This window comes from Schistocerca piceifrons, unplaced genomic scaffold, assembly GCF_021461385.2.
Source record: "Schistocerca piceifrons isolate TAMUIC-IGC-003096 unplaced genomic scaffold, iqSchPice1.1 HiC_scaffold_527, whole genome shotgun sequence".
NCBI lineage: Eukaryota > Metazoa > Arthropoda > Insecta > Orthoptera > Acrididae > Schistocerca > Schistocerca piceifrons.
Window position 1 is genome coordinate 285,464 of NW_025728763.1, and position 14,261 is coordinate 299,724.

The 14,261-nt window shown below is 49.7% G+C and overlaps 17 non-coding genes across 17 annotated transcripts; 11 read left to right on the top strand and 6 right to left on the bottom strand.

Annotated features, from left to right (window-relative positions):
* Positions 1–212: 212 nt before the first annotated feature.
* Trnav-uac lies at positions 213–285 on the bottom strand. Its single transcript has one exon. It is a non-coding gene; the product is annotated as a tRNA-Val (tRNA).
* Positions 286–520: 235 nt separating this feature from the next.
* Positions 521–592, top strand: Trnap-cgg. Its single transcript has one exon. It is a non-coding gene; the product is annotated as a tRNA-Pro (tRNA).
* Positions 593–2,234: 1,642 nt separating this feature from the next.
* Positions 2,235–2,306, top strand: Trnap-ugg. The gene has a single exon. It is a non-coding gene; the product is annotated as a tRNA-Pro (tRNA).
* Positions 2,307–2,907: 601 nt separating this feature from the next.
* On the bottom strand, positions 2,908–2,980 carry Trnav-uac. The gene has a single exon. It is a non-coding gene; the product is annotated as a tRNA-Val (tRNA).
* A 235-nt stretch (positions 2,981–3,215) lies between these two features.
* Trnap-cgg lies at positions 3,216–3,287 on the top strand. Its single transcript has one exon. It is a non-coding gene; the product is annotated as a tRNA-Pro (tRNA).
* A 1,641-nt stretch (positions 3,288–4,928) lies between these two features.
* Positions 4,929–5,000, top strand: Trnap-ugg. The gene has a single exon. It is a non-coding gene; the product is annotated as a tRNA-Pro (tRNA).
* A 601-nt stretch (positions 5,001–5,601) lies between these two features.
* On the bottom strand, positions 5,602–5,674 carry Trnav-uac. Its single transcript has one exon. It is a non-coding gene; the product is annotated as a tRNA-Val (tRNA).
* Positions 5,675–5,909: 235 nt separating this feature from the next.
* Trnap-cgg lies at positions 5,910–5,981 on the top strand. The gene has a single exon. It is a non-coding gene; the product is annotated as a tRNA-Pro (tRNA).
* A 1,641-nt stretch (positions 5,982–7,622) lies between these two features.
* Positions 7,623–7,694, top strand: Trnap-ugg. The gene has a single exon. It is a non-coding gene; the product is annotated as a tRNA-Pro (tRNA).
* A 601-nt stretch (positions 7,695–8,295) lies between these two features.
* Trnav-uac lies at positions 8,296–8,368 on the bottom strand. Its single transcript has one exon. It is a non-coding gene; the product is annotated as a tRNA-Val (tRNA).
* Positions 8,369–8,603: 235 nt separating this feature from the next.
* Positions 8,604–8,675, top strand: Trnap-cgg. Its single transcript has one exon. It is a non-coding gene; the product is annotated as a tRNA-Pro (tRNA).
* Positions 8,676–10,316: 1,641 nt separating this feature from the next.
* Trnap-ugg lies at positions 10,317–10,388 on the top strand. The gene has a single exon. It is a non-coding gene; the product is annotated as a tRNA-Pro (tRNA).
* Positions 10,389–10,989: 601 nt separating this feature from the next.
* Trnav-uac lies at positions 10,990–11,062 on the bottom strand. Its single transcript has one exon. It is a non-coding gene; the product is annotated as a tRNA-Val (tRNA).
* Positions 11,063–11,297: 235 nt separating this feature from the next.
* On the top strand, positions 11,298–11,369 carry Trnap-cgg. The gene has a single exon. It is a non-coding gene; the product is annotated as a tRNA-Pro (tRNA).
* Positions 11,370–13,010: 1,641 nt separating this feature from the next.
* Trnap-ugg lies at positions 13,011–13,082 on the top strand. The gene has a single exon. It is a non-coding gene; the product is annotated as a tRNA-Pro (tRNA).
* A 601-nt stretch (positions 13,083–13,683) lies between these two features.
* Trnav-uac lies at positions 13,684–13,756 on the bottom strand. The gene has a single exon. It is a non-coding gene; the product is annotated as a tRNA-Val (tRNA).
* A 235-nt stretch (positions 13,757–13,991) lies between these two features.
* Positions 13,992–14,063, top strand: Trnap-cgg. The gene has a single exon. It is a non-coding gene; the product is annotated as a tRNA-Pro (tRNA).
* Positions 14,064–14,261: the final 198 nt, after the last annotated feature.

Here is a 14,261-nt window from a genome sequence, read left to right on the forward strand (position 1 = left end):
AAGTAGCCCTGAAGAACCGGATTATAAATTTTGCCAGCCATAATGGAACTAGGGGCGTTCTCAGTTACCAAATACCGGTGCAATAAGAGAGCAACAGTATTTGACGGTAAAATGACGCCATATCCGTCTAGCATACGACATTGCTTGTCTCTGCATACGCGGACGTGAGGTCATCTCGGAAATGAAATCCGAAATATAGGTTAAAATTGTTGTGTTCGCGCCCGGGATCGAACCGGGGACCTTCTGCGTGTAAAGCAGACGTGATAACCGCTACACCACGGAAACGACGGTTCTTTTCATGTACCACCCGGAGACTCGTAATAGCAACAGTTTGTCTTCTGTGTTAGCAAGGGCATCGGCTATGAGCTCCCTCCGATTCGTGAAGTTCCTGTAGTAAAAGACGTCGATGGAAACAACCCAACCGCGACAGACAGGGAGAACGCTGGCTGAGCTGCAGCCCTACATGGTGAGACCATCAAAGGTGGCGTCATTCACATGCAGTGCGTTTTCGGAACGAATAGGCTCGTTGGTCTAGGGGTATGATTCCTGCTTCGGGTGCAGGAGGCCCCGGGTTCAAATCCCGGGCGAGCCCTTGCGTTTTGTACAACGGTGCGGTAACAAATCGCATGGCGGCGGCTGTTTCGCGCATTTCCAGGCCTCCAAGTCAGCGCTAAAATCCGACAACCAGTTCTGAAACCGTTTCATGTTTCATTTGAGCCATGTGCACCCTGCTGATGGAACGTTTGAAGTTGATTTAAATGGTCACAGTAGAGATCGTAGCAAGTGTCTTGCTGAGTGCGACGAAAACGGGTTTCCGCCCGCAATCGAGCCGGGGACCTTCTGCGTGTTAGGCACGGCGCCTGGGCTCGGCGGCAGCTGCTGCTCTTTCCTTCCTTACGAGATACCGTCGATTCGCGCAGTCGTTATTGCAAAAGATGTCACCAAAGGCAATCGCTTCGTTAGCGGCACGGTGCCTGGGCTCGGCGGCAGCTCTACATGGAGGCACCAGCAGCCCAGCCAGGCCGCCGCCGGCACCGGTGCGCCACAGCCCAAGGAGTCGGCGGCCGCCCTGCAATGCCCCTGTCGTTGCATATTCCACCCGCCTCATATCCTCCCCATGTCTGACTCACTGCCCCAAATGACACTGCAGTGGACGTGTTTATTACTATCGCTTTTGGAAGAACCAAGGCGCAGTATTCTAGTGTCGAACCGGTACTGCAAATTGGGATTAAGCAAAAATTTATTGTGTGGTCGAGCGACAGCTTCGGCTCGCTCTTCCTACATGATCGCTTCTTGTGCGGAATAATTCCTAGCTCGCCGATGGCTTCAGAGTTGGTCTTCTCGAAGTTTTGCTTTCGCACTGCATTCCGCAATCTTTTCGTTATGAGTTGTGTGCTTCGGTTTCCCGACTTTCTTGTGTTTAGTGCGTTTGGCTTATCTTAACCCTTAGCCACCGCTTGCCGAAATTTCCACACTATCATCTGTCGATCTGCAGAGCTCGATGAAGGCATCGCGGCCGTTCCTGAGCTCGTGGAACGGTCGAATCTGTAGTTGTTTCCAGATCTCTCCCACACAACGGCCTCCCAGAAGCTTGGATTACAGAAGTACGCCACTACTCCCAGCCGGAGATTCACGATTGAAAGCAGAATGACATGAGCTACACGCAGCTCCGATTTTTTTTTTTTTGTGTCTGACCTACTTTGAAAGACTTTGTAGTCGATTTACTTACTACTATCGCTGTTGGAAACCAGGTGATAACCGCACAGTATTCTAGAGACGATGAGGTAATGAAAATTTAGAATAAGTAAAACAGTATCAAAAGAAGTTGTGTGGTGGAGCAGCACATGCAATTCACGCTTCCTAGATATTCGTTACTGCATAGAATAATTCTTTTGTCTGCGGCGTCTTCAGTATCCGTCTTCTGGAAATTTTGCTTGCAGTATATTGTGCAATCTTTTCGTTATGAGTTGGTGCTTGGTTTCCCGATGTTCTTTTGTTTAGTGCATTCGCCTTCTCTTAACCCTGAGAAACCACATACCGAAACTGAGGCACTGCCGGCTGTTCATAAGCAGTGCTCGATGCAGTTATTTCGCTTTTTATTCGTTGCCTTTAATATTCTTCTCATCAGTGGTGAGTGCTGCCTGCAGAAAGCGTTTATCTTGCGAATTCACGTGAAAGTTTGTGTTCCCTGTGAGGCGCACTACTTGGGATTAACTTGACTGCTCCAGCCAGGTGGCTCGTTGGTCTAGGGGTATGATTCCTGCTTTGGGTGCAGGAGATCCCGGGTTCAAATCCCGGACGAGCCCTGCCATTTTGACCGTGCTGAAGAGTAGGTGGAACTCAGCCCCGGTTGCAGCTCCTCAATGAAGAGTAGACGCCTGTTATAGCACGTGGATATAACAAGAATGCGGCACCAGTAAAGTACGTAGGTGGAATTCGGTAGAAAAGCAGACGGTAATTTTGCATGCAACGGAAAACAAGGTTGTCTTTGCGGGATATGTGCACCGTGAGTGGAGATTCAGCTTAATTGTGCGACAGTCTACCCTCATCTTACTAGCGACGGCAACAACCAAGGGGTGGCATGTAAGATTGAGCGTGGCTAAGAGTTTCTCATTATTAGTTAGCATCACACTTTGACAGAGCTGTGACAAGGCGAGTAGGGTGAGCTCAGGAAAGCCAGTAGCAAGCGCACTTGAAGTAGCCCTGAAGAACCGGATTATAAATTTTGCCAGCCATAATGGAACTAGGGGCGTTCTCAGTTACCAAATACCGGTGCAATAAGAGAGCAACAGTATTTGACGGTAAAATGACGCCATATCCGTCTAGCATACGACATTGCTTGTCTCTGCATACGCGGACGTGAGGTCATCTCGGAAATGAAATCCGAAATATAGGTTAAAATTGTTGTGTTCGCGCCCGGGATCGAACCGGGGACCTTCTGCGTGTAAAGCAGACGTGATAACCGCTACACCACGGAAACGACGGTTCTTTTCATGTACCACCCGGAGACTCGTAATAGCAACAGTTTGTCTTCTGTGTTAGCAAGGGCATCGGCTATGAGCTCCCTCCGATTCGTGAAGTTCCTGTAGTAAAAGACGTCGATGGAAACAACCCAACCGCGACAGACAGGGAGAACGCTGGCTGAGCTGCAGCCCTACATGGTGAGACCATCAAAGGTGGCGTCATTCACATGCAGTGCGTTTTCGGAACGAATAGGCTCGTTGGTCTAGGGGTATGATTCCTGCTTCGGGTGCAGGAGGTCCCGGGTTCAAATCCCGGGCGAGCCCTTGCGTTTTGTACAACGGTGCGGTAACAAATCGCATGGCGGCGGCTGTTTCGCGCATTTCCAGGCCTCCAAGTCAGCGCTAAAATCCGACAACCAGTTCTGAAACCGTTTCATGTTTCATTTGAGCCATGTGCACCCTGCTGATGGAACGTTTGAAGTTGATTTAAATGGTCACAGTAGAGATCGTAGCAAGTGTCTTGCTGAGTGCGACGAAAACGGGTTTCCGCCCGCAATCGAGCCGGGGACCTTCTGCGTGTTAGGCACGGCGCCTGGGCTCGGCGGCAGCTGCTGCTCTTTCCTTCCTTACGAGATACCGTCGATTCGCGCAGTCGTTATTGCAAAAGATGTCACCAAAGGCAATCGCTTCGTTAGCGGCACGGTGCCTGGGCTCGGCGGCAGCTCTACATGGAGGCACCAGCAGCCCAGCCAGGCCGCCGCCGGCACCGGTGCGCCACAGCCCAAGGAGTCGGCGGCCGCCCTGCAATGCCCCTGTCGTTGCATATTCCACCCGCCTCATATCCTCCCCATGTCTGACTCACTGCCCCAAATGACACTGCAGTGGACGTGTTTATTACTATCGCTTTTGGAAGAACCAAGGCGCAGTATTCTAGTGTCGAACCGGTACTGCAAATTGGGATTAAGCAAAAATTTATTGTGTGGTCGAGCGACAGCTTCGGCTCGCTCTTCCTACATGATCGCTTCTTGTGCGGAATAATTCCTAGCTCGCCGATGGCTTCAGAGTTGGTCTTCTCGAAGTTTTGCTTTCGCACTGCATTCCGCAATCTTTTCGTTATGAGTTGTGTGCTTCGGTTTCCCGACTTTCTTGTGTTTAGTGCGTTTGGCTTCTCTTAACCCTTAGCCACCGCTTGCCGAAATTTCCACACTATCATCTGTCGATCTGCAGAGCTCGATGAAGGCATCGCGGCCGTTCCTGAGCTCGTGGAACGGTCGAATCTGTAGTTGTTTCCAGATCTCTCCCACACAACGGCCTCCCAGAAGCTTGGATTACAGAAGTACGCCACTACTCCCAGCCGGAGATTCACGATTGAAAGCAGAATGACATGAGCTACACGCAGCTCCGATTTTTTTTTTTTGTGTCTGACCTACTTTGAAAGACTTTGTAGTCGATTTACTTACTACTATCGCTGTTGGAAACCAGGTGATAACCGCACAGTATTCTAGAGACGATGAGGTAATGAAAATTTAGAATAAGTAAAACAGTATCAAAAGAAGTTGTGTGGTGGAGCAGCACATGCAATTCACGCTTCCTAGATATTCGTTACTGCATAGAATAATTCTTTTGTCTGCGGCGTCTTCAGTATCCGTCTTCTGGAAATTTTGCTTGCAGTATATTGTGCAATCTTTTCGTTATGAGTTGGTGCTTGGTTTCCCGATGTTCTTTTGTTTAGTGCATTCGCCTTCTCTTAACCCTGAGAAACCACATACCGAAACTGAGGCACTGCCGGCTGTTCATAAGCAGTGCTCGATGCAGTTATTTCGCTTTTTATTCGTTGCCTTTAATATTCTTCTCATCAGTGGTGAGTGCTGCCTGCAGAAAGCGTTTATCTTGCGAATTCACGTGAAAGTTTGTGTTCCCTGTGAGGCGCACTACTTGGGATTAACTTGACTGCTCCAGCCAGGTGGCTCGTTGGTCTAGGGGTATGATTCCTGCTTTGGGTGCAGGAGATCCCGGGTTCAAATCCCGGACGAGCCCTGCCATTTTGACCGTGCTGAAGAGTAGGTGGAACTCAGCCCCGGTTGCAGCTCCTCAATGAAGAGTAGACGCCTGTTATAGCACGTGGATATAACAAGAATGCGGCACCAGTAAAGTACGTAGGTGGAATTCGGTAGAAAAGCAGACGGTAATTTTGCATGCAACGGAAAACAAGGTTGTCTTTGCGGGATATGTGCACCGTGAGTGGAGATTCAGCTTAATTGTGCGACAGTCTACCCTCATCTTACTAGCGACGGCAACAACCAAGGGGTGGCATGTAAGATTGAGCGTGGCTAAGAGTTTCTCATTATTAGTTAGCATCACACTTTGACAGAGCTGTGACAAGGCGAGTAGGGTGAGCTCAGGAAAGCCAGTAGCAAGCGCACTTGAAGTAGCCCTGAAGAACCGGATTATAAATTTTGCCAGCCATAATGGAACTAGGGGCGTTCTCAGTTACCAAATACCGGTGCAATAAGAGAGCAACAGTATTTGACGGTAAAATGACGCCATATCCGTCTAGCATACGACATTGCTTGTCTCTGCATACGCGGACGTGAGGTCATCTCGGAAATGAAATCCGAAATATAGGTTAAAATTGTTGTGTTCGCGCCCGGGATCGAACCGGGGACCTTCTGCGTGTAAAGCAGACGTGATAACCGCTACACCACGGAAACGACGGTTCTTTTCATGTACCACCCGGAGACTCGTAATAGCAACAGTTTGTCTTCTGTGTTAGCAAGGGCATCGGCTATGAGCTCCCTCCGATTCGTGAAGTTCCTGTAGTAAAAGACGTCGATGGAAACAACCCAACCGCGACAGACAGGGAGAACGCTGGCTGAGCTGCAGCCCTACATGGTGAGACCATCAAAGGTGGCGTCATTCACATGCAGTGCGTTTTCGGAACGAATAGGCTCGTTGGTCTAGGGGTATGATTCCTGCTTCGGGTGCAGGAGGTCCCGGGTTCAAATCCCGGGCGAGCCCTTGCGTTTTGTACAACGGTGCGGTAACAAATCGCATGGCGGCGGCTGTTTCGCGCATTTCCAGGCCTCCAAGTCAGCGCTAAAATCCGACAACCAGTTCTGAAACCGTTTCATGTTTCATTTGAGCCATGTGCACCCTGCTGATGGAACGTTTGAAGTTGATTTAAATGGTCACAGTAGAGATCGTAGCAAGTGTCTTGCTGAGTGCGACGAAAACGGGTTTCCGCCCGCAATCGAGCCGGGGACCTTCTGCGTGTTAGGCACGGCGCCTGGGCTCGGCGGCAGCTGCTGCTCTTTCCTTCCTTACGAGATACCGTCGATTCGCGCAGTCGTTATTGCAAAAGATGTCACCAAAGGCAATCGCTTCGTTAGCGGCACGGTGCCTGGGCTCGGCGGCAGCTCTACATGGAGGCACCAGCAGCCCAGCCAGGCCGCCGCCGGCACCGGTGCGCCACAGCCCAAGGAGTCGGCGGCCGCCCTGCAATGCCCCTGTCGTTGCATATTCCACCCGCCTCATATCCTCCCCATGTCTGACTCACTGCCCCAAATGACACTGCAGTGGACGTGTTTATTACTATCGCTTTTGGAAGAACCAAGGCGCAGTATTCTAGTGTCGAACCAGTACTGCAAATTGGGATTAAGCAAAAATTTATTGTGTGGTCGAGCGACAGCTTCGGCTCGCTCTTCCTACATGATCGCTTCTTGTGCGGAATAATTCCTAGCTCGCCGATGGCTTCAGAGTTGGTCTTCTCGAAGTTTTGCTTTCGCACTGCATTCCGCAATCTTTTCGTTATGAGTTGTGTGCTTCGGTTTCCCGACTTTCTTGTGTTTAGTGCGTTTGGCTTCTCTTAACCCTTAGCCACCGCTTGCCGAAATTTCCACACTATCATCTGTCGATCTGCAGAGCTCGATGAAGGCATCGCGGCCGTTCCTGAGCTCGTGGAACGGTCGAATCTGTAGTTGTTTCCAGATCTCTCCCACACAACGGCCTCCCAGAAGCTTGGATTACAGAAGTACGCCACTACTCCCAGCCGGAGATTCACGATTGAAAGCAGAATGACATGAGCTACACGCAGCTCCGATTTTTTTTTTTTGTGTCTGACCTACTTTGAAAGACTTTGTAGTCGATTTACTTACTACTATCGCTGTTGGAAACCAGGTGATAACCGCACAGTATTCTAGAGACGATGAGGTAATGAAAATTTAGAATAAGTAAAACAGTATCAAAAGAAGTTGTGTGGTGGAGCAGCACATGCAATTCACGCTTCCTAGATATTCGTTACTGCATAGAATAATTCTTTTGTCTGCGGCGTCTTCAGTATCCGTCTTCTGGAAATTTTGCTTGCAGTATATTGTGCAATCTTTTCGTTATGAGTTGGTGCTTGGTTTCCCGATGTTCTTTTGTTTAGTGCATTCGCCTTCTCTTAACCCTGAGAAACCACATACCGAAACTGAGGCACTGCCGGCTGTTCATAAGCAGTGCTCGATGCAGTTATTTCGCTTTTTATTCGTTGCCTTTAATATTCTTCTCATCAGTGGTGAGTGCTGCCTGCAGAAAGCGTTTATCTTGCGAATTCACGTGAAAGTTTGTGTTCCCTGTGAGGCGCACTACTTGGGATTAACTTGACTGCTCCAGCCAGGTGGCTCGTTGGTCTAGGGGTATGATTCCTGCTTTGGGTGCAGGAGATCCCGGGTTCAAATCCCGGACGAGCCCTGCCATTTTGACCGTGCTGAAGAGTAGGTGGAACTCAGCCCCGGTTGCAGCTCCTCAATGAAGAGTAGACGCCTGTTATAGCACGTGGATATAACAAGAATGCGGCACCAGTAAAGTACGTAGGTGGAATTCGGTAGAAAAGCAGACGGTAATTTTGCATGCAACGGAAAACAAGGTTGTCTTTGCGGGATATGTGCACCGTGAGTGGAGATTCAGCTTAATTGTGCGACAGTCTACCCTCATCTTACTAGCGACGGCAACAACCAAGGGGTGGCATGTAAGATTGAGCGTGGCTAAGAGTTTCTCATTATTAGTTAGCATCACACTTTGACAGAGCTGTGACAAGGCGAGTAGGGTGAGCTCAGGAAAGCCAGTAGCAAGCGCACTTGAAGTAGCCCTGAAGAACCGGATTATAAATTTTGCCAGCCATAATGGAACTAGGGGCGTTCTCAGTTACCAAATACCGGTGCAATAAGAGAGCAACAGTATTTGACCGTAAAATGACGCCATATCCGTCTAGCATACGACATTGCTTGTCTCTGCATACGCGGACGTGAGGTCATCTCGGAAATGAAATCCGAAATATAGGTTAAAATTGTTGTGTTCGCGCCCGGGATCGAACCGGGGACCTTCTGCGTGTAAAGCAGACGTGATAACCGCTACACCACGGAAACGACGGTTCTTTTAATGTACCACCCGGAGACTCGTAATAGCAACAGTTTGTCTTCTGTGTTAGCAAGGGCATCGGCTATGAGCTCCCTCCGATTCGTGAAGTTCCTGTAGTAAAAGACGTCGATGGAAACAACCCAACCGCGACAGACAGGGAGAACGCTGGCTGAGCTGCAGCCCTACATGGTGAGACCATCAAAGGTGGCGTCATTCACATGCAGTGCGTTTTCGGAACGAATAGGCTCGTTGGTCTAGGGGTATGATTCCTGCTTCGGGTGCAGGAGGTCCCGGGTTCAAATCCCGGGCGAGCCCTTGCGTTTTGTACAACGGTGCGGTAACAAATCGCATGGCGGCGGCTGTTTCGCGCATTTCCAGGCCTCCAAGTCAGCGCTAAAATCCGACAACCAGTTCTGAAACCGTTTCATGTTTCATTTGAGCCATGTGCACCCTGCTGATGGAACGTTTGAAGTTGATTTAAATGGTCACAGTAGAGATCGTAGCAAGTGTCTTGCTGAGTGCGACGAAAACGGGTTTCCGCCCGCAATCGAGCCGGGGACCTTCTGCGTGTTAGGCACGGCGCCTGGGCTCGGCGGCAGCTGCTGCTCTTTCCTTCCTTACGAGATACCGTCGATTCGCGCAGTCGTTATTGCAAAAGATGTCACCAAAGGCAATCGCTTCGTTAGCGGCACGGTGCCTGGGCTCGGCGGCAGCTCTACATGGAGGCACCAGCAGCCCAGCCAGGCCGCCGCCGGCACCGGTGCGCCACAGCCCAAGGAGTCGGCGGCCGCCCTGCAATGCCCCTGTCGTTGCATATTCCACCCGCCTCATATCCTCCCCATGTCTGACTCACTGCCCCAAATGACACTGCAGTGGACGTGTTTATTACTATCGCTTTTGGAAGAACCAAGGCGCAGTATTCTAGTGTCGAACCGGTACTGCAAATTGGGATTAAGCAAAAATTTATTGTGTGGTCGAGCGACAGCTTCGGCTCGCTCTTCCTACATGATCGCTTCTTGTGCGGAATAATTCCTAGCTCGCCGATGGCTTCAGAGTTGGTCTTCTCGAAGTTTTGCTTTCGCACTGCATTCCGCAATCTTTTCGTTATGAGTTGTGTGCTTCGGTTTCCCGACTTTCTTGTGTTTAGTGCGTTTGGCTTCTCTTAACCCTTAGCCACCGCTTGCCGAAATTTCCACACTATCATCTGTCGATCTGCAGAGCTCGATGAAGGCATCGCGGCCGTTCCTGAGCTCGTGGAACGGTCGAATCTGTAGTTGTTTCCAGATCTCTCCCACACAACGGCCTCCCAGAAGCTTGGATTACAGAAGTACGCCACTACTCCCAGCCGGAGATTCACGATTGAAAGCAGAATGACATGAGCTACACGCAGCTCCGATTTTTTTTTTTTGTGTCTGACCTACTTTGAAAGACTTTGTAGTCGATTTACTTACTACTATCGCTGTTGGAAACCAGGTGATAACCGCACAGTATTCTAGAGACGATGAGGTAATGAAAATTTAGAATAAGTAAAACAGTATCAAAAGAAGTTGTGTGGTGGAGCAGCACATGCAATTCACGCTTCCTAGATATTCGTTACTGCATAGAATAATTCTTTTGTCTGCGGCGTCTTCAGTATCCGTCTTCTGGAAATTTTGCTTGCAGTATATTGTGCAATCTTTTCGTTATGAGTTGGTGCTTGGTTTCCCGATGTTCTTTTGTTTAGTGCATTCGCCTTCTCTTAACCCTGAGAAACCACATACCGAAACTGAGGCACTGCCGGCTGTTCATAAGCAGTGCTCGATGCAGTTATTTCGCTTTTTATTCGTTGCCTTTAATATTCTTCTCATCAGTGGTGAGTGCTGCCTGCAGAAAGCGTTTATCTTGCGAATTCACGTGAAAGTTTGTGTTCCCTGTGAGGCGCACTACTTGGGATTAACTTGACTGCTCCAGCCAGGTGGCTCGTTGGTCTAGGGGTATGATTCCTGCTTTGGGTGCAGGAGATCCCGGGTTCAAATCCCGGACGAGCCCTGCCATTTTGACCGTGCTGAAGAGTAGGTGGAACTCAGCCCCGGTTGCAGCTCCTCAATGAAGAGTAGACGCCTGTTATAGCACGTGGATATAACAAGAATGCGGCACCAGTAAAGTACGTAGGTGGAATTCGGTAGAAAAGCAGACGGTAATTTTGCATGCAACGGAAAACAAGGTTGTCTTTGCGGGATATGTGCACCGTGAGTGGAGATTCAGCTTAATTGTGCGACAGTCTACCCTCATCTTACTAGCGACGGCAACAACCAAGGGGTGGCATGTAAGATTGAGCGTGGCTAAGAGTTTCTCATTATTAGTTAGCATCACACTTTGACAGAGCTGTGACAAGGCGAGTAGGGTGAGCTCAGGAAAGCCAGTAGCAAGCGCACTTGAAGTAGCCCTGAAGAACCGGATTATAAATTTTGCCAGCCATAATGGAACTAGGGGCGTTCTCAGTTACCAAATACCGGTGCAATAAGAGAGCAACAGTATTTGACGGTAAAATGACGCCATATCCGTCTAGCATACGACATTGCTTGTCTCTGCATACGCGGACGTGAGGTCATCTCGGAAATGAAATCCGAAATATAGGTTAAAATTGTTGTGTTCGCGCCCGGGATCGAACCGGGGACCTTCTGCGTGTAAAGCAGACGTGATAACCGCTACACCACGGAAACGACGGTTCTTTTCATGTACCACCCGGAGACTCGTAATAGCAACAGTTTGTCTTCTGTGTTAGCAAGGGCATCGGCTATGAGCTCCCTCCGATTCGTGAAGTTCCTGTAGTAAAAGACGTCGATGGAAACAACCCAACCGCGACAGACAGGGAGAACGCTGGCTGAGCTGCAGCCCTACATGGTGAGACCATCAAAGGTGGCGTCATTCACATGCAGTGCGTTTTCGGAACGAATAGGCTCGTTGGTCTAGGGGTATGATTCCTGCTTCGGGTGCAGGAGGTCCCGGGTTCAAATCCCGGGCGAGCCCTTGCGTTTTGTACAACGGTGCGGTAACAAATCGCATGGCGGCGGCTGTTTCGCGCATTTCCAGGCCTCCAAGTCAGCGCTAAAATCCGACAACCAGTTCTGAAACCGTTTCATGTTTCATTTGAGCCATGTGCACCCTGCTGATGGAACGTTTGAAGTTGATTTAAATGGTCACAGTAGAGATCGTAGCAAGTGTCTTGCTGAGTGCGACGAAAACGGGTTTCCGCCCGCAATCGAGCCGGGGACCTTCTGCGTGTTAGGCACGGCGCCTGGGCTCGGCGGCAGCTGCTGCTCTTTCCTTCCTTACGAGATACCGTCGATTCGCGCAGTCGTTATTGCAAAAGATGTCACCAAAGGCAATCGCTTCGTTAGCGGCACGGTGCCTGGGCTCGGCGGCAGCTCTACATGGAGGCACCAGCAGCCCAGCCAGGCCGCCGCCGGCACCGGTGCGCCACAGCCCAAGGAGTCGGCGGCCGCCCTGCAATGCCCCTGTCGTTGCATATTCCACCCGCCTCATATCCTCCCCATGTCTGACTCACTGCCCCAAATGACACTGCAGTGGACGTGTTTATTACTATCGCTTTTGGAAGAACCAAGGCGCAGTATTCTAGTGTCGAACCGGTACTGCAAATTGGGATTAAGCAAAAATTTATTGTGTGGTCGAGCGACAGCTTCGGCTCGCTCTTCCTACATGATCGCTTCTTGTGCGGAATAATTCCTAGCTCGCCGATGGCTTCAGAGTTGGTCTTCTCGAAGTTTTGCTTTCGCACTGCATTCCGCAATCTTTTCGTTATGAGTTGTGTGCTTCGGTTTCCCGACTTTCTTGTGTTTAGTGCGTTTGGCTTCTCTTAACCCTTAGCCACCGCTTGCCGAAATTTCCACACTATCATCTGTCGATCTGCAGAGCTCGATGAAGGCATCGCGGCCGTTCCTGAGCTCGTGGAACGGTCGAATCTGTAGTTGTTTCCAGATCTCTCCCACACAACGGCCTCCCAGAAGCTTGGATTACAGAAGTACGCCACTACTCCCAGCCGGAGATTCACGATTGAAAGCAGAATGACATGAGCTACACGCAGCTCCGATTTTTTTTTTTTGTGTCTGACCTACTTTGAAAGACTTTGTAGTCGATTTACTTACTACTATCGCTGTTGGAAACCAGGTGATAACCGCACAGTATTCTAGAGACGATGAGGTAATGAAAATTTAGAATAAGTAAAACAGTATCAAAAGAAGTTGTGTGGTGGAGCAGCACATGCAATTCACGCTTCCTAGATATTCGTTACTGCATAGAATAATTCTTTTGTCTGCGGCGTCTTCAGTATCCGTCTTCTGGAAATTTTGCTTGCAGTATATTGTGCAATCTTTTCGTTATGAGTTGGTGCTTGGTTTCCCGATGTTCTTTTGTTTAGTGCATTCGCCTTCTCTTAACCCTGAGAAACCACATACCGAAACTGAGGCACTGCCGGCTGTTCATAAGCAGTGCTCGATGCAGTTATTTCGCTTTTTATTCGTTGCCTTTAATATTCTTCTCATCAGTGGTGAGTGCTGCCTGCAGAAAGCGTTTATCTTGCGAATTCACGTGAAAGTTTGTGTTCCCTGTGAGGCGCACTACTTGGGATTAACTTGACTGCTCCAGCCAGGTGGCTCGTTGGTCTAGGGGTATGATTCCTGCTTTGGGTGCAGGAGATCCCGGGTTCAAATCCCGGACGAGCCCTGCCATTTTGACCGTGCTGAAGAGTAGGTGGAACTCAGCCCCGGTTGCAGCTCCTCAATGAAGAGTAGACGCCTGTTATAGCACGTGGATATAACAAGAATGCGGCACCAGTAAAGTACGTAGGTGGAATTCGGTAGAAAAGCAGACGGTAATTTTGCATGCAACGGAAAACAAGGTTGTCTTTGCGGGATATGTGCACCGTGAGTGGAGATTCAGCTTAATTGTGCGACAGTCTACCCTCATCTTACTAGCGACGGCAACAACCAAGGGGTGGCATGTAAGATTGAGCGTGGCTAAGAGTTTCTCATTATTAGTTAGCATCACACTTTGACAGAGCTGTGACAAGGCGAGTAGGGTGAGCTCAGGAAAGCCAGTAGCAAGCGCACTTGAAGTAGCCCTGAAGAACCGGATTATAAATTTTGCCAGCCATAATGGAACTAGGGGCGTTCTCAGTTACCAAATACCGGTGCAATAAGAGAGCAACAGTATTTGACGGTAAAATGACGCCATATCCGTCTAGCATACGACATTGCTTGTCTCTGCATACGCGGACGTGAGGTCATCTCGGAAATGAAATCCGAAATATAGGTTAAAATTGTTGTGTTCGCGCCCGGGATCGAACCGGGGACCTTCTGCGTGTAAAGCAGACGTGATAACCGCTACACCACGGAAACGACGGTTCTTTTCATGTACCACCCGGAGACTCGTAATAGCAACAGTTTGTCTTCTGTGTTAGCAAGGGCATCGGCTATGAGCTCCCTCCGATTCGTGAAGTTCCTGTAGTAAAAGACGTCGATGGAAACAACCCAACCGCGACAGACAGGGAGAACGCTGGCTGAGCTGCAGCCCTACATGGTGAGACCATCAAAGGTGGCGTCATTCACATGCAGTGCGTTTTCGGAACGAATAGGCTCGTTGGTCTAGGGGTATGATTCCTGCTTCGGGTGCAGGAGGTCCCGGGTTCAAATCCCGGGCGAGCCCTTGCGTTTTGTACAACGGTGCGGTAACAAATCGCATGGCGGCGGCTGTTTCGCGCATTTCCAGGCCTCCAAGTCAGCGCTAAAATCCGACAACCAGTTCTGAAACCGTTTCATGTTTCATTTGAGCCATGTGCACCCTGCTGATGGAACGTTTGAAGTTGATTTAAATGGTCACAGTAGAGATCGTAGCAAGTGTCTT